This window comes from Nestor notabilis, unplaced genomic scaffold, assembly GCF_000696875.1.
Source record: "Nestor notabilis isolate BGI_N333 unplaced genomic scaffold, ASM69687v1 scaffold34538, whole genome shotgun sequence".
Taxonomy (NCBI): domain Eukaryota; kingdom Metazoa; phylum Chordata; class Aves; order Psittaciformes; family Psittacidae; genus Nestor; species Nestor notabilis.
In genome coordinates this window covers 12,198-19,818 of record NW_009940237.1, presented here as the reverse complement: position 1 = coordinate 19,818, position 7,621 = coordinate 12,198, and the positions used below count along the sequence as shown (strand labels likewise).

General features: G+C 36.2%; 1 long non-coding RNA gene across 1 annotated transcript in view; it reads right to left on the bottom strand.

The window, feature by feature from the left end:
* LOC104410155 overlaps positions 1–7,300 on the bottom strand; it is a 10,734-nt gene extending 3,434 nt beyond the window's left edge. Inside the window, exon 1 of the long non-coding RNA XR_719943.1 lies at positions 7,192–7,300. This is a non-coding gene — a long non-coding RNA (uncharacterized LOC104410155). The remainder of the gene's footprint in view (positions 1–7,191) is intronic.
* Between the last annotated feature and the right edge of the window lie 321 nt (positions 7,301–7,621).

Below are 7,621 nucleotides of genomic sequence, written 5' to 3'. Positions count from 1 at the left end.
AGGACTTCAGATATGTAATTTTGCTTAATCATTTTTTCCAAGGTTGACACATAATTGCAAAGTGAATACTGATGAAATACAGGGATCAGTGGACTGCAGATTTTACAAACCATTCTTGCTACAGAAAAGGTTTCTTCCGTGTGGACATGTGCTACTCTGTTTCCCTACCCACCCCTTTTTTTTTAGCCATCACTATGAAACTTTTTTTTTCAGTTCAATGCCATCTACTTCATATTCCATATTGTCACCTCGATTAAGCAAACCTTAGTTTTATTCTTTGAAATGCTGTGCTTTCCAACAGCAGCAGACCGCTGGTAGAGTTGTTATAAATGAGAGCCAGCACTGACAGCATCCCATGCTATACAATGACAGTAAGAATAGCTGGAAGAAAAATGAAAACGCTTTTTAATTTTAAAAGCTTCATCCTACAGAGTCAGTGTCTATCAGTGTCTATAGTCTTTTTAAACATACAAAAGAATGCTTACAAAAGCACTATAATGCACATGTAAGTTACTAAAAATTCATTAGTCTTACAACACAGTAACACAGAAACTGAGGCAAAGAGAGCCTTAACCAGTTTCATAATCTGTTCCCCCTTCTCTTGCACTCACTATAACTTTGGTCTTTATAATTGTTTTCTCCCAAACATGAAAACTTAGACCACTCAGAAAAACCTGATTCCCTACAAAGATTTGTAAACATTCATAAAGGGGTAGAGAAGCAGCATTCATAGTTCCTATCCTGAATAAAAAGCAGGTAAGAATTCAGTCAATGATGGGCATGCAGCCTGCCTGTAGTGGGACAACTCAAGAAGCATACACACATACACAGCTCCAATGGAAAAATGTATGGAGCTAGGTATAAGGCAACAACATACAGGCCAAAGAAGCAAACCAAAACCCATCAAAAAACCTCACATACATCAACATGAAAATGGGCTTCATTAGCTCCACTACTCACAAGGGAACTCTCCCACTTAAAATGGGTTTTTAAAAAAATGGGTGTGACACTTCATAATCGTATAGGATAAGTCTCACTAAGCTCGAATGACTGTATCAAGAATGACTGCAGATAATGTTTTCAAATTACCTGCACCTCTTAATTGCTTCTCAGACATTTTTAGTACATTACTGGGGGCTTTTTTTGCCTTTTCCCATTTCATTAAGAGAACTCATTACTTCTGACAAAACGGGGCTGAGGGAAGCAATGCTTGGTAGCTATTATGCTTTGGTATAGACAGTACTAGTTTCCTTCTACTCCAGCTGCCTTTTAATTATAATAAACATTTAATTCTGGATGAGAAGGGTAAATGCAGAGTAAAGAAATGCATAGCAACAAAGACAAATGAAGGAACTGACTTCCTCCTCAAGAGCTAGAGCACTAAGCTTTAACTCGGCTGAGCAACAACCATCAAGAAAAGGAGAAAGGATGCACTTGAAATACATTAACAGCAACAGAGATAAAGGTGTTGGTCAATGGAGAAGAGAATAACTAAGAATAACAAAATTAAAGCTGAATGCTCAATCAAAAATTTAACTTTCCTTTTCTTGCTGTTTTCTACATCTAACTGGCAGAAACATGTTGCCCTGGTAAAACAACTGCATTTCATTATCTTTAAATACTAGTGCTATACATGCTTTTTCCCTCACCATCACTAATAAAAAGCACTAACTAATCAAGAACTAAGAAATTCTCTACCCTGTCACTAACCAACCTCACCAACTATAAATACTGTCAAAAACTTCCAAGTTTTTATGCAGTCATCAATTCAAATGAGCCTAATGTTTAACCTATTTTGATTTGACTTACCAAAAGTGAGTAAGCATTAATACTCTCATTTGAATTAGTGGTCTATAGTGTGCTCTACTCAATTCCTGCCATTAATTTCAGACAGCAGTTAGTTTGGTGGCATGAAGCACTTTTTTTTAGCTCATGGGTGTTATACGAAGTTCCATTATCCTCTATGCATTCACTAATTTTATTGTCAAAGTTTTGTTAGTAATTTTCACCCTAAGATCCAAAATGAAATGTTTGCTATGTTAATGGAAAGGATCATTCCTTGTATCTTTCTTGTTCTCCAGAACTCTCGCTTGTTGTCCAAAATCCATTTTTCAAAAATTCGGCCTGCATTTTTTTAACTTCTCAGTATATTTATTCCAATCTGTTAAATCTGTGTATGCTCATTTTTTAATTTTTTCCCCGTTAAATCAACAACAATATTCTTCTTTACTCTTACTGAAGTCTTCACTGCTCATTAAAGGCATTATAAAGTCAGTTCAGCAAAGTGAGATTATTCATTCTACCCCCATTCTAAACTAGTAATAGGTTTTTTTAACTGGTTCCTCCTCATAATGCCACAGTTTTTAAAGCTTTGGTTGTTATTCTTTACTTCAAGAGGATAATCCAGATTACACGGTTTTGTACACCACTGGCCCTTAAATTAATCTGATTAAGATTTCATCTTTCTGAAGATTTAACTTTGTACCTCACAGGCAGAGACCAACGCAGAAAAATCATGTCCTAACAAAGGCAGGCAATTGAAAAGCTGACAATCCTAAAAAGCAATCCTTATTTTTAGTATTTCTGGGAAAGTTAAAACCAAAAAGCCATAGACCTTTTGCCTGCACAACATGACTCAAACCTGCAATAATGAGAATCAGTAAGTATAAATTCAGGTATCTCAGCAAGACACCAGTCAGATGTGAAACAAAAACATCAATATCATGTCAGAGTATCTGATCCGCTGAACTCACCTTTAGCTACAGTCAGCTTCTAAAGTTCAGGGCAATATTAAAAAAGAAATAAAAATAAATCAATATAGACTGCTGCTAGCAGACCATCAAGGAAGTATTGTCTACCCTTCTTCAGCTGGCTTGTATGAGATTTGCTACTAGAAACTTTCTTACAGTGCAGCTGAAAATGTCACAGGTATGAAAGACAAACAATCTTCTTTCTAAAGCACACTAAGGAAAGGGCTGAACACGAGTCAGACTAGAAGAGTCTCGACCATTCAGTTACACATACTGCAATCAAAGGCTACAAAAATTCTCACGAAAGAAGTTAATCCTTTTCTATACAAATTCTGAACAAATTTTATTCCATTAGCATATTTATATTTAATCTATTTCTGCAATAACAGTGTCTCCTGACCACTTGTCATGCTTAATATCTCCACTTTTTCAGAAATCTCACAGTCCACTTAACAGTTTTGAACTGGCCCTCTGCACTCCACATTGAACTCCAGCTCACACATCACAGCAGCAAGACACTATTATAACAAAAAAGAGCAAATGTATTTTTTCTGTAAATAAGTTAAGGAAAAATCAACTTCTCCAACCATTGTATGATACGGTCAAAAACAAGGACAGCGGTTTTGAGGTAGGGTCAAAAGAAGGGAAACAAATTACAAAAGATGAACCTTTATTATCTGAAGCTTGTTCAACTCAGATCATTTACCCTCAATTTCCAAATATTATTAACAGTATGTAGGGACTGAAAAATTACTTGGGGAAAAAAAAAAAAAAAGCTGAAATATATAACTTTACAGAAGGTAATTTTTACATCAGGAAACTAGCATTCTAGTTGTTTGGAAGAAAGCTATTTTGAAGCTGTGAAACTACATTACTGGGTAGATGACCTTAACTCAGACAAATATGAAAATGACCACTGCTCCGGCTTTTGCACTTCATTACACAATTCTGCTTTTGTGACTGGCAGTATTTTCTTTAAACTATGTGTCTTCTATACAAACAGTGCTTGGAGACATTCAACATGGCTGCCACAACACTTCAAGAGTTGCTTAGGAAAACGTTTAAAGCTTTCATGAGTCTAAGTTTCCTAAAACTGAGAGAAGTGAAACTTTTCTGAATACTTCACACAGAAACAAGTTTGATCCTGATCAAAAAAAAAGCCATTATTTCTTGGAAATATCTGTCGCCAGACCTGAAGCATCTGATCCAGCTGTGCTGAGGGAGCCTGCCAAAACATCCGTAGAAGATCTGGGAGCTGCCGCCAAACCAAGAGACATAAACAAGAATAATTGCCAGGAACAGCACAGCAAGATATTCTGCCCAGGGAAGAAGGCGCCAGCCTTACGGTGATCAGACACACCAGTGCTGAAAACAACATAAAATTCAATCAAAGGTTTCTAGAGACATGGCTCAGGAGTTCAGTTCTTTGTCCAAAATATGTTAAGACAGGAAACGAACTAGACTAGATGAAACAGGACATGTACTTGAGAGAAGCAGTACTACATCACAGCTGGCTCCTGAAAAATCCCGAGGAAACAATGCTATTTACTGGTGGTGGAGAAAGTATTGATAAAGCAATAAAAAGTAACCCTCAACTGTGAACGGCTTCACACTGCAATCTATTGGATGTTGGCAAAACTACATCAAAACTGCTGTTGAAAAGTGATAGTGCTTAACTATTAACTACCTCCTTCTAAACTCTTTGCTATTTAGTGTATTAATACTCTTCAGCAGAAATAACTGGGCTTCATATACACACAAGGAAAAGGTAATCCTTAAAGATTATCTAGTTCCAACGCCCCTCCCATGGGCAGGGACACCTTCCACTAGACCAGGTTGCTCAAAGCCCCACCCAACCTGCCCTTGAACATTTCCAGCAATGGGACAGCCACAACTTCTCTGGGAAACCTGCTACAATGTCTCACCACCCTTAAAGTGAGTAAATCCATAAGTAAAACTCACGTTTTACCTTACCCACTACAAAATTACATAAGTGCCATGAAATGAGAACAATGCCAATGCTTCCAAAGTTTTCTATTTATAGTAAACTTTGAAAACATTTGGTTGATAAAAGAAATGCTGAACATCCATCATACACAACAGCAGCTCATAAAAGCATGTATCTGAGAAAGCCAATGTCACTCAATTCTTGTTTGTGGTTTCCTGAGACCACTGTGAGCACAGACTACTCTGGGTCACAATTTCATACTCTGTCCCATTACTCATAACTTAATTCATCTAGCTAAGAAAGATTTGGTATGCTGCAAAGCCAGGGCAGAAATGAAGGAACACAGGAATGCTTCCCTGCCTCCTCCCACCCACACCAACCTTCCCCTAACTTGACCAGAGCACCTCCTATCTTGTAGGATTTCATTTCCAGCTCCACAATCCCAGTGGAAAAAGCCAGCACTCCAACTGACTATTGACTGACCCAGCCAACGACTGATTTAAGAAAATGCCGTGAAAGGGAGCAGGGCTTGCAAGCTCACTGTGTTGCCATTCTTTCAACCATCAAGCAAGAACACTTGCAGAGAGACATTTCCAGCAGAAATACAAACCTTTCTTCAGAAACTGGCAAATAATAATGCTGTTCAAAACCACAAACTCATAAATAGCTGTCTCCAGCACACACCATTCACAAGAATCACATTTACTTTATAAACCATTGCACACCCATACTGAAGCTGTCAAACTGGATCAGATCAGCTGACTGTAGCCTACTGACCTGAGTAACCAAAGATAATACCATAAACTATGCAAAACTATGTAAAAACTGCTAATATGGAACCACAATCTTTTTTCCTAATTGTGACAGTGACTGCTGCATTAGTATTTAAATATCTTAATTTAGGCAGATTTTACTGAATTCAACAGGGGGACCATTTCACAATCCACAGAAGTTTGATTTTTTATTTTTATTTTTTTAATCTTACAAAGCTTCTCTGATAACACACATAAATGCATTGACACAGTTTGATAATTTTAGATAAATTGCTAATTTATCTAAATTTATGCGGGTTATGAACATGAAGTACTAAAATACCCCTAAGTAAACAGGAATAGCTCCCCCAGTTTTGAAATACTGAAGTCTTACCGAATTTACATACCTTAGAGCATATCTTTAACTGCACAAGAACATACTTTATTGCCTCTGTCTTTTTTAAGTGACTCTAATCTTCATAATCATGCGTCAAATGTATGCATAACGGAGACTGCCATTTATAGCCATGGAAAGGCTTACATTTGGTATCTGTCTGTGCTGTTTGATAGACAATCACTACCATAGCAAGACCTGGGCAAAAAAGGTATCTTACCTTAAGCATTCCTCCAAGAAGTCCATAAAAGGTATGCTGGAGCCCTGAGGCTACTGCTGGCCAGGAAACCTGGCTGCAGCTCCTTGCTAGTGGATAAATTGGTTGCTACCGGCAAGAGCTAAACTGGATAGTGCAAGGTACATCTCACGTGCTAAAGCAGCCCATGTAAGATAAGCAAATCTAAATGCAATCCAGTGATGTACAACTATTAGTATCCTTTTAAAATTATCCAGCAGCAATATCCTATTCCTTATTTGTATATGTGTATATTTCTAATCTTATTTCTACTAATACAAACTATTTAAAAGAAGTTCATTTACTAATATTTTATTAAAGAAAGATAAGAATTATCTGATAGGAAAATGGTATGTAAGCAATGATTGCTTTGCAGTAGTACCACAAACATACTCTTTGGTCAAAAATTCTTAAAAGACATTTTACTAATAAAAATTTTTAAAACTAAACTTGGCCTAAAATAAATCGGTTGAACAGAAAGAATTCTGGAAACATGATAAACAAACCAGTTCATTTATCTCAAAGTTTAGAACAACAGCAAAGCATATATAAGAATAAAATGGTAAGGTAGACTTGGGACTTCTACTGAAATCCCCATGAACAAAGAAACAGACATTTAATTAACCAGTAAACATGAACATTTTTTTACCCTTCACACAACCTACAGAAGATATTCCTGTAGAGTCTATTATACTGAAAAGATTAAAAACTTAGCAAGATTAAAAACTAGCAATCACTAGACTGAAGACAGTTATTCAAGATTTCAGTTATCAAGAGATTATTAAACAAAGCTAGTACTTCGAACAAAAAGAGATTACATTGTAGTTCTGGAGTATAATCTGTACAATTAAGTGCAATTTTACCAAGAAAAAAGTATTCATCATTGATCAACCACGGGTTTTATTTGCATGTTTTTGAGCCATGCTGCGTTAGCTATTGGTTTTAACATAATGCAGACATTTAGACCAATAGGTTTCTTAAGTATAATAATATTTATCAATTTGAGAACTGAAAATATACAGAAGAAATACATCTTATTTTTGTCAAATACAAAGGCAAAAGAAGTTTCTGTGTTCAGAATTCATCATGTACCCATCGGTAAAGCAGCATACCTTTCCTGTTTAAGTGCATATTCCAGCATTTTGATCCTTCGCACTAGATCCTTCTTCAGATTTTCTTGTCCTTTCCTTTCACCTTGAAGAAAGGCAATCTGAGCCTGCAAAAGGAAGTTTTCAATTTAGTATCTGCTTCCTCAAAACCATCCAGCATAACTCTTGATTGTGTGTCTCCCCAAGTTATTCAATGAATTTTAATATTAATTTGTACTGTTTAAAAGAAATTGGCTTAACTGTATTTCATAAACAGTAGACACTTACACAAAGTACTACACACATAACCCTTCTAAACTGCATGTGTATTACAGATAAAAAGAAAAAAAAAAACAAGGCAGCAATTTTAGTTTGTTTGACAGGGTTTATTTCCTCTCTTGACTAACATTCAATAGAGGATAAGGTACTGACAAAATAAGTGTACAAAAAGCCC